The sequence below is a fragment of the Lissotriton helveticus genome, chromosome 12 (genome assembly GCF_964261635.1).
Source record: "Lissotriton helveticus chromosome 12, aLisHel1.1, whole genome shotgun sequence".
Taxonomy (NCBI): Eukaryota; Metazoa; Chordata; class Amphibia; order Caudata; family Salamandridae; genus Lissotriton; species Lissotriton helveticus.
This window is the reverse complement of record NC_136073.1, coordinates 585,900,472-585,915,128: the sequence shown is the minus strand read 5'-3', so window position 1 is coordinate 585,915,128 and position 14,657 is coordinate 585,900,472.

The following is a 14,657-nucleotide window of genomic DNA, read 5'->3' as shown; positions in this document are numbered from 1 at the left end:
CGACAATATTGTAAATGCAACAGCAATTTAACTGTGGCCTCTTTACAACCATCCTTAGTATCAGAAGCCACAAGAAGGTTGTCAATGTACTGCAAGAGCACATTACCAGTGGGAAGTTACAACGAATCCAATTGTGTTTTTAAAGATTGACTATAGATTTTTTTTTTGTTTAAATCTTTTTATTGAAATTTCTCATATCACGCCCCCCGAAGGGGGTAAGGCACAAGGTTGTTACACATTTTTACACAATAAAGGGTATCGTAGCCAAGCATAGAAGTACATACAGTGATCTTCATGTGACAAGTGGCTGTAACCTCGTCTGACTCGGCCACAACCAATGGGACCATAAGTATGTAATGGGAAATTTTGTGTGGATAATACAATGGCCCTGGATTCCGTTTTCGCTTAATTGCATGTCAGTAGAGGTGTATGTGGGTGTCGTTCCCGTGTGCATCGTCTTTGGCCTGTAATCCCGTGATGAATTCTGGTGAGGAGGCGAAAAAAGAAGACGTGTACCGGTCTCGGAACTACCGGTCTGAAACTATGGGAAGGTCTCGAACTTGTGGGGGAAACTTCTCCTAGTGTATCATGCAGTGTTGGATGCATGTGGCTCTTTAGTCTGGGTCAGCGAGCACGGCGCGCGTAGCGCACTAGGGGGATGGGGGGTACCAGCCACCGGGGACGGAACAAACCAGTCGCGGGGGAGGCCTGCAGTAGCTCTTATTCGCTCTACACATGGGGGTTTAAGGGTCTGGTAGCTACGAGGGGTGTCTCGGGGAGGTCTGGGTGTGAGGGGGAGACGGGTCTGGTATGCCTACCGGGGTTGTTTCGTGTTTAAATTGCAAAAGAAGCTGTGCCCATTCTAGAGAGATGGGGTTCTTTCGCATTCCTTTCACTTCCTGTTCTCGTAAGAGCTCCTCTTCCGCCGCTCCCCATGTGCACACCGCTCCTATCCAGGCTGCTTCCGGGTGGCCCGAGGGGGCCCTCCAGTGCATGGCAATAGCTCTTTTTGCCAACAAGAGTGCAAAGGAGGCGAACCGCCATTGCAGCTTCTCCGACTTCTTTCTGTTGTAAGTCCCTAACGCTCTAATCTCCCAAGCGATGCGGGTAGGATCCCTTTTGATCTGGCCTCCTCGTACGTGAGTGCGAGATGGGGCACTATCTGAGTTTTGAATTTGCTATAGTACTCTAGCGGGAGTCCGTCCATCCCCGGCGATTTATTTCGGGCGAGGGACCCTAAGGCACGCTTGATCTCTGTCGCTGTGATTTTACTGTCCAAGTCTCTTTGATCTTCTGGGGATATGGCGGGAAGTCTGTGGATACCTAGGAAGTGTTGTAGTGCGTCATGTGGTGTCGGCGTGGGGTTGCGGTATATGTCTGTGTAGTAGGTGCGAAAGATGCTAAGGATGTCAGCTTGAGTGTAGTGGAGTCTGCCTGTTTCATCCATCAGCTCCGTGATGGGTTGCGAATGTGTGTCCTGTCTGGCCATCCATGCTAGGAAGGCCCCCGCCCTGTTACCCTCCCTGTGCATGCGGGTCGCGTATTTACGAAAGTTATATTTCCGTAGGTCCCGGAGCGTTTCCGCGTAGGTCAGCTTTGCCGCCTCTATCTGATCCGGAGTAGCCCTACCTTGGTCCAAATCGCGAGATAATCCTGCCAGGGTCAGTTCCACTTCACTCAGTGCCCTTTCCAGTGTTCTTCTTACCCCCACTATCTGTTGGATGGAGTGTCTGCGCGCGGTGACCTTGTATGCGTCCCATTCTAAGCCTCTAGAGGAGGCAGTGCCCGCGTTGTGTTGGAAGTGCGTGGTTATGAAGTCCCCGTGTGTGTAGCAAAATGCTTGGTCAGTAAGGCATTCCTGAGCGAGTCGCCACGTGGGGACCGGGGGGTGGGGGGGCCGCCATCGCAGTGTTACCACATGTGCGTCGTGGTCAGATATCGTGCGTCTGAGGTAGTCAGTGTGTTGTATTGTTGGTAAAAGTGTATAGGAGCATAGTATTCTGTCCAGGCGCACCCTGAGGTCGTGTGGGATAGAGTGAAAGGAATATAGTTTGGTTGTTGGGTGACGTGCTCTCCAGGTGTCTATCAATGCCCAGCGACTCACCCAGTTGCGGAAACTCTCCGTTTGTTTGTGCGCCGGGGAACTTTGCGGGGTGGTGCGATCTGTCGAGGAGTAATTCTAGCATACAGTTGCAGTCTTCTCCTAATAGCCAGTGTAGCGGGCTAGGATTCCTGTGAGCTCATCCCAGTATCGGTCCTGCTCTGTGTTGGGGGCATAGATGCTACCGAGCAGGATAGGCTGGCCTTCCAGTAGGCCACTAATAAGGGCGTATCGTCCGTTTCTATCAAGCCTGGTTAGTTCTTTGAATGGCACTCCGGGCCTGACACACACAAGCGCGCCTCTCGCGAAGGCGGAGTATTTCGTAGCACATATGAGTCCCTGCCATTTGCGCTGAAGGCGACCGACCTCTAGGCCCGTCAGGTGAGTCTCCTGTAGGAGGGCCACCTGTGCTTGTTGCCGTTTGATGTAAGCGTAGATGGAGTATTGTTTAGTTGCTGTGTGCATCCCCCTGACATTGAGTGTTATGACTTTAAGGTCCGAGTGTGGCCGGATGTGTCATGTGAGGGATTTGTAGACCACCCGTCCCACCCCCCCCAGGCCCCCGGCCCCCGCCGGCCCAGAGACCCCCGTCCCGAGTCCACACCATCGTGTCCATTGAGTGCTCTGTGACTAGGAAGATAACAGCATATTGGGGAAAGAAATCGTTACTTCGGGGAACATTCCTAACTAGGGGGACCTATCGCTCGAGGCGATACGTCCAAACTGTAGAACATGTAAGTACGTTAATCCGTTGTTGAGGGGTGGTGGCTAGGTTTCCTCTTCGGCGCCGCCGGCTCCACTACCAAAGAGAAGTTGAGTGACCGTGGAAGTGTCCCCTTGAGTATCGTGTTGAACACCAGGTCTGTCCAGGGCAGGGTGACGGCCATCTAACTGCGTTCGGGGCCCATCCGCCGGTCTAAAATTCGCTTCCACTGGTCCGGGCCTCTCGGGGTCCAAGAAACGGGGTGATGTGGGCTCTGCTTCCATGTTGGGTGCCCTCCGCGTTTATGTCCACTATTACATCAGCAAGTCTGAGGTCTGGGGTGTCACTTTCGGGGGTGTTTGGGATCCTTCTCGGGAGACCTGAGCGTCGCTAGTTTCTTCCTCTGAGCTGAACAGATGTGGTCCGTTGTCGAAGTCCGATGCTTCCTCAGGTGGGCCCAGTGCGCCAGCGGCTCGGAGCGCCCTTCTACGTTCCGCTATGATCTGGGAGAGGTCTGGGGAGCTCTTCCCCAGTGGGATGGAACGGGCGCTGAGTTGAGTCAGGGTGATTTTGCAGTTGCGGCCTCGCGATCGCCGCCCAGGCGGATTGTTTTGTGAGCTCGCCGGGGCCGGGTGGCGCGGAGTGTGTTGTTCCACCCAGGTGTCTGCTTCTTTCGGGTCAGTGAAGAAGAGTGTGGTGCACTCGTGGATCACCTTGAGCTTGGCTGGGAACAAGAGGGTATATTGAATGTTCTTTTGTCGGAGTGTCCTCTTGACCGCTTGAAAGGTGGCTCTTTGTTGCTGTACTGCCCGGGAGTAGTTGGGGAAGAGCATGACTTGTTTATCTTCCACTTGTAGTCGCCCGTGTGTTCTGGCTGCTCGAAGGATTGCGTCCCTGTCTCTGAAGTGGAGGAGTTTCAGCAGGAACGGCCTCGGGGGTAGGCCAGGCTTCGGCTTGCGTGCTGGGACTCGGTGTGCCCGTTCCACCGAGAAGAAGGGGGTCAGATTCGTGGATGGTGTGAAGGACGTGATCCAGTCGGTGATGTATTGTATGGGGTCCATCCCCTCCGCCCCCTCCGGCAGGTTCATGACGCGGATGTTGCTCCTTCGGGAGCGCCCTTCCAAGTTGTCCGCTTTGTACTCCAGGGTTTTGAGCCTAGATTGGAGGTCCGCAATGTCACGATGATGTTGTTGCACCTGCGGTTGGAGCGTCTGTAAGTCCTGTTCCCCCTGAGATACTTTTTCTGACAATTTCTTATGGCCGTCCCGGAGAAGATTAAGGTCCGTAGCTAAAGAGTCGAATTTTTGTTCCATCGTTACTCTGGAGTGTTCTATCGCTGCCAGCACTTGGTCCAGTTTTCTGGACATTGGGTCCATCTTATCCTGTTCGTCCCGTTGTGGCGCCTCCGCTGACGGTCCAATGGCGGCAGTGACGGAGTGGTCCCAGAGCAAAGGCGGGGGAGTCCTCCGTTCCCGCGTCTCCCACTCCCTCCGCCGCCGACGGTATGCCCTCTTATTGGTCCAACTGTCCCGCGGGCGATGTGTCGGGGGTCGCGTCTCAGGTGGGGGACCCTCCGGGGGGGAAGATCTATGCTGGGTTCGGGGTGACCTCCGTTGTCCTCCACTAGTGCCAAGGCGGGATGGGTCGTCCCCGGTCGCGTGAGCAGCCCAAGTACCCCAGACCTTTCCTGTTATGGGGTATGCGGTGCACACTTGCCCCTCTGGTCGCCTCACCCCCTCACCTGCCGCACTGTTGTGGGCGTCCTGTCAGGGGGTCCACCACTGCTCATGCCTCGGGGGTCGGGGGTGGTCTCAGATGTCGCCGAGCTGGCCACCCTTCAGCAGCTCCTCTTGGGTCTCAGTCCGCAACACATGGTTCGGGGCTTTGTTGATGTGAGCGGCTCGCGTGTCTCTCTGGCAGCAGTGGTGCTGGTGGGCAGGGTACTTTCGACGGGGCGCCCACCCAGAGGGGGACGTGCCACTTTCCGGTCAGGTCTGGCCGCTCTTCATTCCCCCCGATCACGGGGCTGGCTTACAACGGCGTCTCTCCTGCTCACCGCCGATTTTCCGTGTCGTCCGCTACCGCCTCGCCGGTGCTGCGTCGAGGTTCCCCAGCCTCTGCGTAGTGGGATCAGGCGACTATCCAGCAGCGCCGTCTCACTTCATGGCCGCCATCTTGTGCGAGCGCGCCCGGTGGACACTACGCGGCTCCGTGGCCTCGTTGTTGGTCCTTGCTCGTTGTTTTGAGCGTCTCCGAGCTGTCCCCAGAGGTTCCGATGGCTAGACATGGCCACAATTCCCTTGTTGCTTCATGGGGGATCTCGTAGCAGGCCTTTGGAGGGGGCCGGTGGTAGGAGCCTCAGGAAGAACGATCCGCCATCTTTGGTGGCTTAGCCACGCCCCCCAAAGATTGACTATAGATACTAGGGTTTTCTGTATAGCCTTGTGGAGCACAACAGACTCTAAAGCTCCGGCCGGCTATTGCAAATCCAAACAGATATCTGCTATCCGTATGGATTGATATGCTGAAGAAAGCATTCTTCAAGTCGATCACAGATAATAATTTTGCTGATGGGGGAATCATTGTCAAGATCGTGGTAATATCTGGAACTACAGGATAATGGGGAATCACTATCTTGTTAACTTCTCTAAGGCCTATCACAAAGCGATAAACATCAGGATGAGCATCAGGAGAAACCAGGGGTGCCTTCTTAAGAATAGGAAGAATAGGGCTATTACACACATTCGCCACTGTCTCCTCAACCACACCAGACTCAATCAGATCCCGTATTATTTGCAAAAAAGCCTTATCTCCTGCCTGCGATATCTTGTACTGGGAAATGCGTAGCAATTTCTCGTTGTCCTTTATCTGGATGGAGACTGGTGGGATTTGGAGCAACCCCACATCCGTGTCTCCTGCAGCCCACAATGTGCGTGGCACATCTTTAAACTCAGCGGGAGGAGAGCATCTTTTGTGAGGCATTGCTTCGCATGGGCCACATTTGGTCCAATAGTCATGTATACACCATCTGGAGAACAAACTATTGTCGCATGCAATCTTTTTAACAAATCCAATCCCATAAAATTCTCCCCGAAATTTGACGTAAACAAAAATGGTGAATCAACCGTAAAGAGGCCAATAGTCAAAGCCAGAGGACTGGAAATAGGGCTAACAACCGGAATGCCAGAAAAACCTACTGACACATTATTGTGGCCAGACAGAGCTTCCCCTGGAACTAGGAAATGAGAAACAGAGCTATTCATAGCACCTGTGTCAATCAAAAATGTCTTAGCCGTGCCTTGCAGATCTGCAGTGACATAGGGTTCGCATTGATCTACAGGTACCGGAACTGGTCCCTCGCCCTGTCCCTGGCTGTCCTAGCTGTGGGACATCCCCGTCACCTCATCCATGTCATAGTCATCACGATAGTACTGTCGGCCTCGGGGGTCGTCAAAATAGTTCCCGCTCTGTAGAGTATATGATGTATTCTGTGACTGCTCTCCCATCGGCCTCCTCCTCCTCTTCCACGTACTCTAAAAACTCGACCTCCCAGGTCCTCACCGTTCTGCAAGAACTCTGGAGACTCATTCCGCCAATGTCCCTCCTGCTTACAATATGCACATTAGTTGAGTCCAATGGGCGCACTTGAAGTACCACCCCTGTTAGACCGGGGTAGCCGCTGGGCCAAACTCAAACCTCTGCCTCTTCCATTTCCACTCGCTACTTGCTGCATCAACACCCTCGTCTTCAATTCCTTCTACTTTTTCTCCACTTTCTCTTTCTCCTCATTTCTCCCTATGCTCATAATACTGTGCCAAACTCAATATTACTGACTGGGAGGAAGTTCTCCATGTACCTTCTGAGGCCTGCAACCTGGTTGCAATCTCGGGGAGTAAGTTATTAACAAACCTGCTGACAAACAACCGGACACCTCCCTCCAACGACAGATCCTGACCACTAAAGACTAGAAACACCCCTTCAAACCTAGTAAAGAAATCAGACACACTCTTGTCCTTTTTCTGACGACATGCAGTAAACTTGTCCCAGTCCACTCGTCTCGGCGGGATAAGGGAATGCATATATGTGATAATGCGACCCTGCAAGGCTAATAACTCTGCCTTCGGTTTGTCCCCGGTCTTGCGTTCCTTGTCCCACTCCCTAATCTGATCCTATGTTCCACCCAATTCTACTGCATGATTCTGTGTATGCACTTGCCTCCATATATCTACTGGTACCAACAAGCCAAAGAACAACTCAATATCAGCTAATGTCATCACCGAGGAGTATGCCGCTTCTGTCAATTCTTTGTAGTACGCAGTCGGATTTTGACAGGCTCTGGCAACTGAGCCTTAAGTGATATTACATCACTCCTCTTCCAAGGAGTATAGATCCACTGTTCCTGAAACCGAGCATTGACTCGTGGCCTAATCACAGTATCCGTTGAGTCGCACAGTTCTGGTATTCCAGGATGGTAAATGGGATGGACTTCCCTCATTAGACACTGTGTCACTATCGTCGTTTTGGAGCAATCTGCTCCGATAACCCACCAAGGTAATTACATTACTAAAAACCTTGTTGGGGGCCATACCTGTAGCATATACCCTGTCCCGTATGTCATAGATGATCTGCAGTGCAACACCCTGAAAATACTGTTCCCACAGTCCTATCAGCGTGGCTGACATATGCTTAAGGGCAGACAGCTGTATGAAGGGCTCATAATCTTTCATCACACTACACGCATCTTCCACACTATAGATCACGTTCCAAGCCCACTGAGCTGCTTGATTTGCCACCATTTGTTGTTCCTCATCACCCACAGCAGAACGTACCAACACTTTCTCCATGCTGTTTCACGCTGCTGCCCAATTTGCTTCATGCATCCCACGCACAGGAGTTTCGCCATTTGGCAGTGTTTGAGGCATCACACTTAAGAGGGAAAAAGTAGATGAAGGGACAGGTATCATCATGAACGGAGACTGCGCTGTAGGGGTAAAAGGGGACGTAGCAGTCAAAACTGAACCAGTAGACAGGACAGGAGAGCTAACGGCTCCCGCCCCTGTGGCTTGCTTGAGTAGAGTAGAAGCGAGTGGGGCCAGGGCTGAGGCAGTAGAGCTAGAAACAGAAACACTAGAAAGACTGTACGTCGAAACTGTTGGGTATATCCATTCAGGGGCATAAGGAGGTTGGGGACAAGAATCTAATAACTCCTCAACAAAAACATCTCCCTCCTCTTTGGCGACATAACATTTATCATTCTGTAATTGAAACTTCCTATCTGCACATTCTATGCCTTTCTCTATCTTTTCCCTATCATAGGCCACTGCTTTCTGCGTTATTGTTTGCATCTGTCTCTTCAGGGCCTCCTTCTCTGCTCTCATACGTCATTATTTTGCTTCCTTCTGCCATACCCTTACAGAATCAAACATGTTATGTTGAACTTATAGAGCGCACATATGCCGGGGAGGTTTAATGGCGCTAATTTGGTTGAGATCCGGTCATAAAAGAGGGTTTAGAAAGCCTGTCGGAAGAGCCAAGTTTTTAAAAGACTTCTGAAACCAAGAAGATTGGTACAGAAGCGAATTTCCGGGGGAAGAGAGTTCCAAAATATGGGGGCCAAGGTGGAAAACCTGGCGCCACCAGTGCGCTTTAGTCTGAAATGAGGAATAAGTAATAGATTTTTGTGAGCTGAGCGAAGATTTCGTGTAGGAACGTATTTGCTGATCATATTATCAACACATTTCTGGCTCTTTCCGTAAAGTGACTTAAAAATAAGACATCCAATCTTGAAAGCACACCGCTGAACAAACGGAAGCCAGTGTAATTGCTTCAAGAGAGGAGTGATGTGATGATGCCCATTTTGGTGGACAATCAGACGTACAGTCTGGTTTTGTACTATCTGTAAGCGTCTGGAAAGATAGAGAGGGATACCAAAATATAATGAATTGGCATAGTCGACATGTGACATGACCATGGCGATAATCACGTGAATCCGGGCATCATGAGTGAGAAATCTACAAATCTTTTTTATTTTGCGAAGTTGAAAAAAACAGGTGAAGATCACTGAACTAATCTGAGGCTTCAGAGTAAGATCCTGACTGATAGGAACAGAGGGCCGACCCAGCCCCATAAGCCAGAAATGGTGTCCCCAAGGATTTTTAGCAATGCCACCTGTTAAATCCAGCTCCGTCTTGTCCAGATTGAGTTTTAAATGGTTCTTGTTCATCCATTGGTTTATGAACAGCATGGTCGATTGAAAAGCATGAACCGACTCTAGGGAGTTACTGGTGGAGAAAATAAGCTGAAAATCATCTGCATAGTTAAAAGTGCAGACTTTGCGCTCCTTCAGAGCTCGGACAAGAGGGAGGAGGTAGAGATTGAACAACAGGGGAGAAAGAGAGGATCCCTGAGGGATTCCACAAGAGATTTTGACTCTAGGGGCAGTGAACTGGGCTGTTCAGACTGCCTGGGAGCGGTTTTCCAAAAAGGAGCTAATCCAGCTGAGGGCGGGACCTGCAATTCCTGCTTCCCTCACACGGTCGACCAAAAGGGAGTGGTTGACCGTGTCGAAGGCAGCGGAAAGATCAAGCAGGACAAGGGCCTGTGAGGAGCCACTGTCGATCTCACCATGGAGGGTGATGGAGCAAGAATTTGCACGTAAAGCGGCTTGCTTGTACTCATGAACCTCGAATAACCCTAATGAACTAATTCAACCTGTTTGTGTTACTAATATTGCACATTTTACATTACACGGGGTGTCCCAGTGACGCTTGCCTATGTGTTTATTAACATTAACAAAGCTTGCCTCTAAAAATGGCCGCTGCTTGTCGGGATTTTCTTCTGCGCATGCGTCGGTCACACTCACGTGACGTGACGTACTCGCAGTTCTGGTGGGAACTTTTTCGCGCTTGCGCACTTGACTTAAGATGGCCGCTTTGTATTCTCACATGCCGAAGTTTGTCTTGCCGCTTTCTGCTTTCTGTTCGTATCGCATTAATAATAATGCTATAGTTAATATAAAGTAAGGGGAGTCATATAGGGATTCCTGGTATACAGTGTATTCATTTATTTCTGTGTTTTTAATTTGTTTTCGCTTACTTTTCATGTGCCGAAATCTGTGGGCATGAGGGATGGGAATACTCCATATTGAACAGCCTTTCTGCGCATGACAGTCTTCTGCCAGTGGACGAGCTCTATGGCATTGAAACCCTGCCAAGCCAAGGTCCCAGCCAAGATGTGCCTGGGAAGATGCACCTTCGCCTAGCAGAAAAAGCTGAACTGTTCTAAATGTATCATAATTCATAGATGCACTATTGTAACGTTAAAATTTATGTCATGGGAACCCCAAATTCAATAGGCGGTCCCAGAGTATGCAAATTAAGCCTTGTAGAAGTGAAATTTGGTTGGTGTGTTGACCTGGCCTACTTGTGGACCAATCGAAATTGGGGATTCTTACACTAGCAACATTGGGGGGGTGGTACACTGACCCAAAAACAGTATAATTAGCCTGGGTTTGGCTAGAGAAAGTGTCCGACTTGTCCGAATAGCTGACCTGTCACTGACCCAACGCACTCAATAGGTGACTGATACAGACTGCTGCGGAGCACTCTGTCCGTAATTTCCAGAGACCCAAGCAGGGTTTTGAACCTTAAGTGCTGGCGGAGCACTTTGCTGGGGAATTCGATAACCCAATCGGGGTTCTGACTGATAGCTGCAGAGAGGTTGGAGCGCAGGCGTTGCTTCCGAACTGCGGGTGCTGGTCTTACCTTGGTGGTCCTGTCCTGATCCTAACTTGGTTTCCCTGTCCTGACCTGGGGTGTCCATTCTGCTGGCCTACTGGCGACTGTCTGTCCTTGGGGTTTCTTCCCGTCCTTAACTGACCCGTGGCCAGGGTTGGTCTTCACACCATACTAGGTAAATATAGTGCTGAAATCTATTCTGCATTTTTTATTTTTCCTTTCTTTGCTTTAATAAAGTCATACTCTTGCATATTTGATTTTCCATGCTTTTCGCACCACTACATGAACAGGTCATACGTTATCATTGTTATTCTAGCATGTTCCATTTCTTACCCATCCTTTAAGTACATTCCTGTTTTCAGTTCATGAAAATACAGTTTGTTCCTTTTCTTTACCTTCCCTTAGCTAAATGAAATGTTTACTCTGAGATATTAGCGTGTTCCATTTTTACCTTCCCTATAGTTACATGTTTACTTCCCGAGTCTCTATAGACGGATCAAAGTGTCACTTTTAAGGTATATTTTAGCATGTTCCTTATTTTCCCCGGCCTTTACTCGCTCTATGTCTAGTTTAAACTCCTGAAATCCTTACTAGCATGTTCCTTGTTTTCACTTTCCTTTAGGATTCTAAATGGTTGGCCTGATTTATTTTCTATATGGATACGTGCTCTTTATAATTTTAGTTATTGACAGTTTGCTTACTGTAAACCTTATGCTTTCTGAAGTTGATGAAATTTAGATAAAGATTTTAAAACTTCCTGAGTCTCTGGTTATTTATGAGTGCAAATTATAGTATATGATTTTAGTATTCTGTGTCTGCCTTTCTTTTACAGCTAGCTCCCTGATCCATTGTGATCATAGGTACCCGTAACAGTGAATTGGTAAATCGGGTACACTGGAAATAAATAGGAGGGAACAGGGTTACAGGTAGTAGAGTGCAAGGTCGCCCGATTAATGAATTTGGTTTATTGAATTTTTATGGGCCCAATGCGTATATGGTAAAATTGTGAGTCGGGTGACCTGCGCGCTCTATCAGTAATCTTCTGGTAGCAGAGGAAATGGTTAGGGATTAGCTAAAGATAGGTAGGTAGGTTAATTACTGCTAATTGTGAAAAATGTTGCTGCTAAACAAATTTACAAATGTTTTATTGCTTTGAAAATTATGAAATGTTTTAAATTGTTTTTCTTGCTGCTATATTGATATATGTACTAATCCACTCGTTAGTAAATTGTTATGTTTGTTTGGAATCCCCGGGGAAAGAATAGCGGGTGGTGAGGAGAATCCATCGCGCAGTGAGGTCACTTACTAGAGGAAAATTGGTGCAGGTTAGGCAGAACTGGAAGCACTAATTAGGGTTTTCTAAATGTATGATTGAATACATGGTAGCAAAGAGTTCGCTGGCAAAACTTCTATTGTTATATAACCTAGTAAGGGTCACACGGAAGGAGTAGCAGGTTTGTCTAAGCTTGATTGATAGCAAAGGAGTTCACTGGTGAAACTTTTGGCTTAGTATATATCCCGCAGTGGATGAGTCGAAGGAGTAGCATGTTCACTAATGCTTGTGTGAAGAGTAGGCGGAAGGGATCTACTCGTAGTATTTGAAAAGTAAACAGAAGTAGTTTACTTGCAGTGAGAAATCTTTCCTTTCTAGACACTCGAGTACAGTGGCGAATGTGTTTACGTTGTAAAATTAAACTGAGCACTTGCACTTTAAAGGATAGAAATCGTAGCGTTTCTTACCTTGTGAAGGAGGGAGTCAGTTGCGGAGCTGCACTGACGTCACGCCGTGTCGTGCTGGTATTGGTCAGAACGGCAGGCGTGAAGTTGAGGAGGAATTGTAAAGGAGGGGTGAGTGCCGAAGCGTGAGAACCTGTCTCGCGAAAAGGCCGCGCACCCATTGGTCGAAGTTATTTGAAATCGCGCATTTGATTGGTTGCATGAAAATAAAGGATGCTTTTGGATTGGGAGTGATTTTGTAAACAAAGTCGCTTGTGGAAAAGTATATGTGGCATTCGTATACTCCAGAGACTAGACCTGATCCAAGATATCTAGGGTTTGGAAAAGATCACTGGAAAGGTCGTAAAAGCGTTATGTACGGAGAAAAGAGGAAAATGACCTTAGTAGGCAAAGTGAAAAATTATTTCAAAAGAGACAAGCCTATCAAAACTAGAGAAGGAGTTGTCATTCCACCACCTAATACTTCCGCATCTTTCATGATGTTTGATAAAGGGTACCACTCTTGTGTATGGTTGGAGAATTGGGTGGAATACACTAAAAATTACGGAGTTTTGGCATTTCCGTTAGAGGGCACATTTAATGGCAGGATTCTATTCAATTTGAGAACCCGAATGAATGATCTGCATCCCAGACCCAGATTGACACAGTACGAAGCCTTAGAAGAATGGGAGATAGAGGCTTTTGAGCAAGACAAACCTAGAATGGATAAGGGGTTAAACAAATGGTATCCTAAAGTAAACCAAGAAACCCGAGAGAAAAGAATGAAATAATGGAGACAGAATATGATAGTAGAAGGACTGTCCCTTTGATGGCACTGGGAGATCCCATGGGAGGGAAAAAGACAGAAAAGACTAAGCATCTGATGACCGGGGGGATTCAGATGACGATTATTTGGAGGACTTGTTCATGAAGAATCCACCTCCTTATAATGAAGGACCCAGATCCTCAATTGTAGGGGATACTTGCCAAAGACCCCCTTACCAGGAGGGATCAAGACCAATAAGTGTAAGAGACAGCCGTCAAATACCTCCTTATTCGGAGGAACCAAGGTCTTTAAGCACAGGGAATCCATTCATGAAACCTAATTATGGTGAGGGACCAAGTATGACGCATCCAACTGCCCCAACCCTGACTCCGCAAATAGTACATGAAACAAACCTGGAAAGAGTACTGCAGGAAAGAGAACGAGAGGCACTAATTAAACAGAGAACAGAATTAATTCAGAACATTTCCCAACTAAATACAAGTCCTGAAGCCTTGACAATTCCAGTAACTATTGGACCAGTTGTACCTTTGTATGGGGATAAACAGGGGTGTCCAAAGACTCCAATTATTACCCCAGCTGTAGTGCAGCCGAGAAAAGAGCCCTTAATTGTAGATGACCAAGAAAGTGAATGTGAGTCTATGATTTCCTTGATGGACTTACTGATAAGGGAACCAGAAAGGGGTTCAAGAAAGAAAAACACTCCTTTCAGTGCAGGAGAAGTGCAGATTGAGTCAGCTTCTGGTACTAGAAGTCCCACTGTAGTAACTCCTGAAGAAATCGAGAGATGGAGTCGAGAATTAGAGAAACCAAATCCCCCGTTGAAACCATTAGATATTTACAAATTAAGATTAGAATTTGAAGAACTGATGGCTAGAAATGTGGGGTTAGACAGACTAAATACCTTTTCCGAGGAAGAACTGCTGTTTATCTGTAAGAGCATCACCCGTAATACCAGAGTGTTCCATGAGAAATTAATGGATACCGCGGCTAGTATGGGAATAGATATTGGGAAATCTAAATCATTGCAAAAACCCTACAGAGCAGAGTTCTCAGACAAAGATCTGGAAAATATGAATGTGTCAGGAAAAAAAGTACAGATCAAAGAATTAGTGAACCTGTTACAAAAATGGGGAGAATTAGAAAAATGGAAAGCCAGATGGGCAAAGAAAAAGGAGGAAATTAGATCAAAAAAGATGGCTTCAGAGTATGTCTTAAAAGAAGCAGACAAGGCAGAAAAATTATATCCTATGCGAGAAGTGCCAGGTGGAAAGTATGTACATGTTCTATGGTCCCGACAGGATATTGTGTCCTTTACCAATGATTTGCCAAAATTGCGAGAGAAACCTGTGGATTGGTACAGGCAGGTAGAAAGGTTTGTGAAGGTACAAAAATGCCTGTGGAAAGATCTGGATGGGTTTTTCGATATCGTAGTTCCCGTAGATTTGTGGACAGAGTGTAAAATTGCTATTGGTTGGCCTAGTGAGGAATTCCCGAGGGACCCTATTACAGGAGCTCCTTCCGATGAGGTAATGAAAAAATACCATCAAGTAATGTTGCATCTGAAAGGAAAGGTGCCTGCAAAGGAAACTGATTGGACCAGAATAGATAGAACTG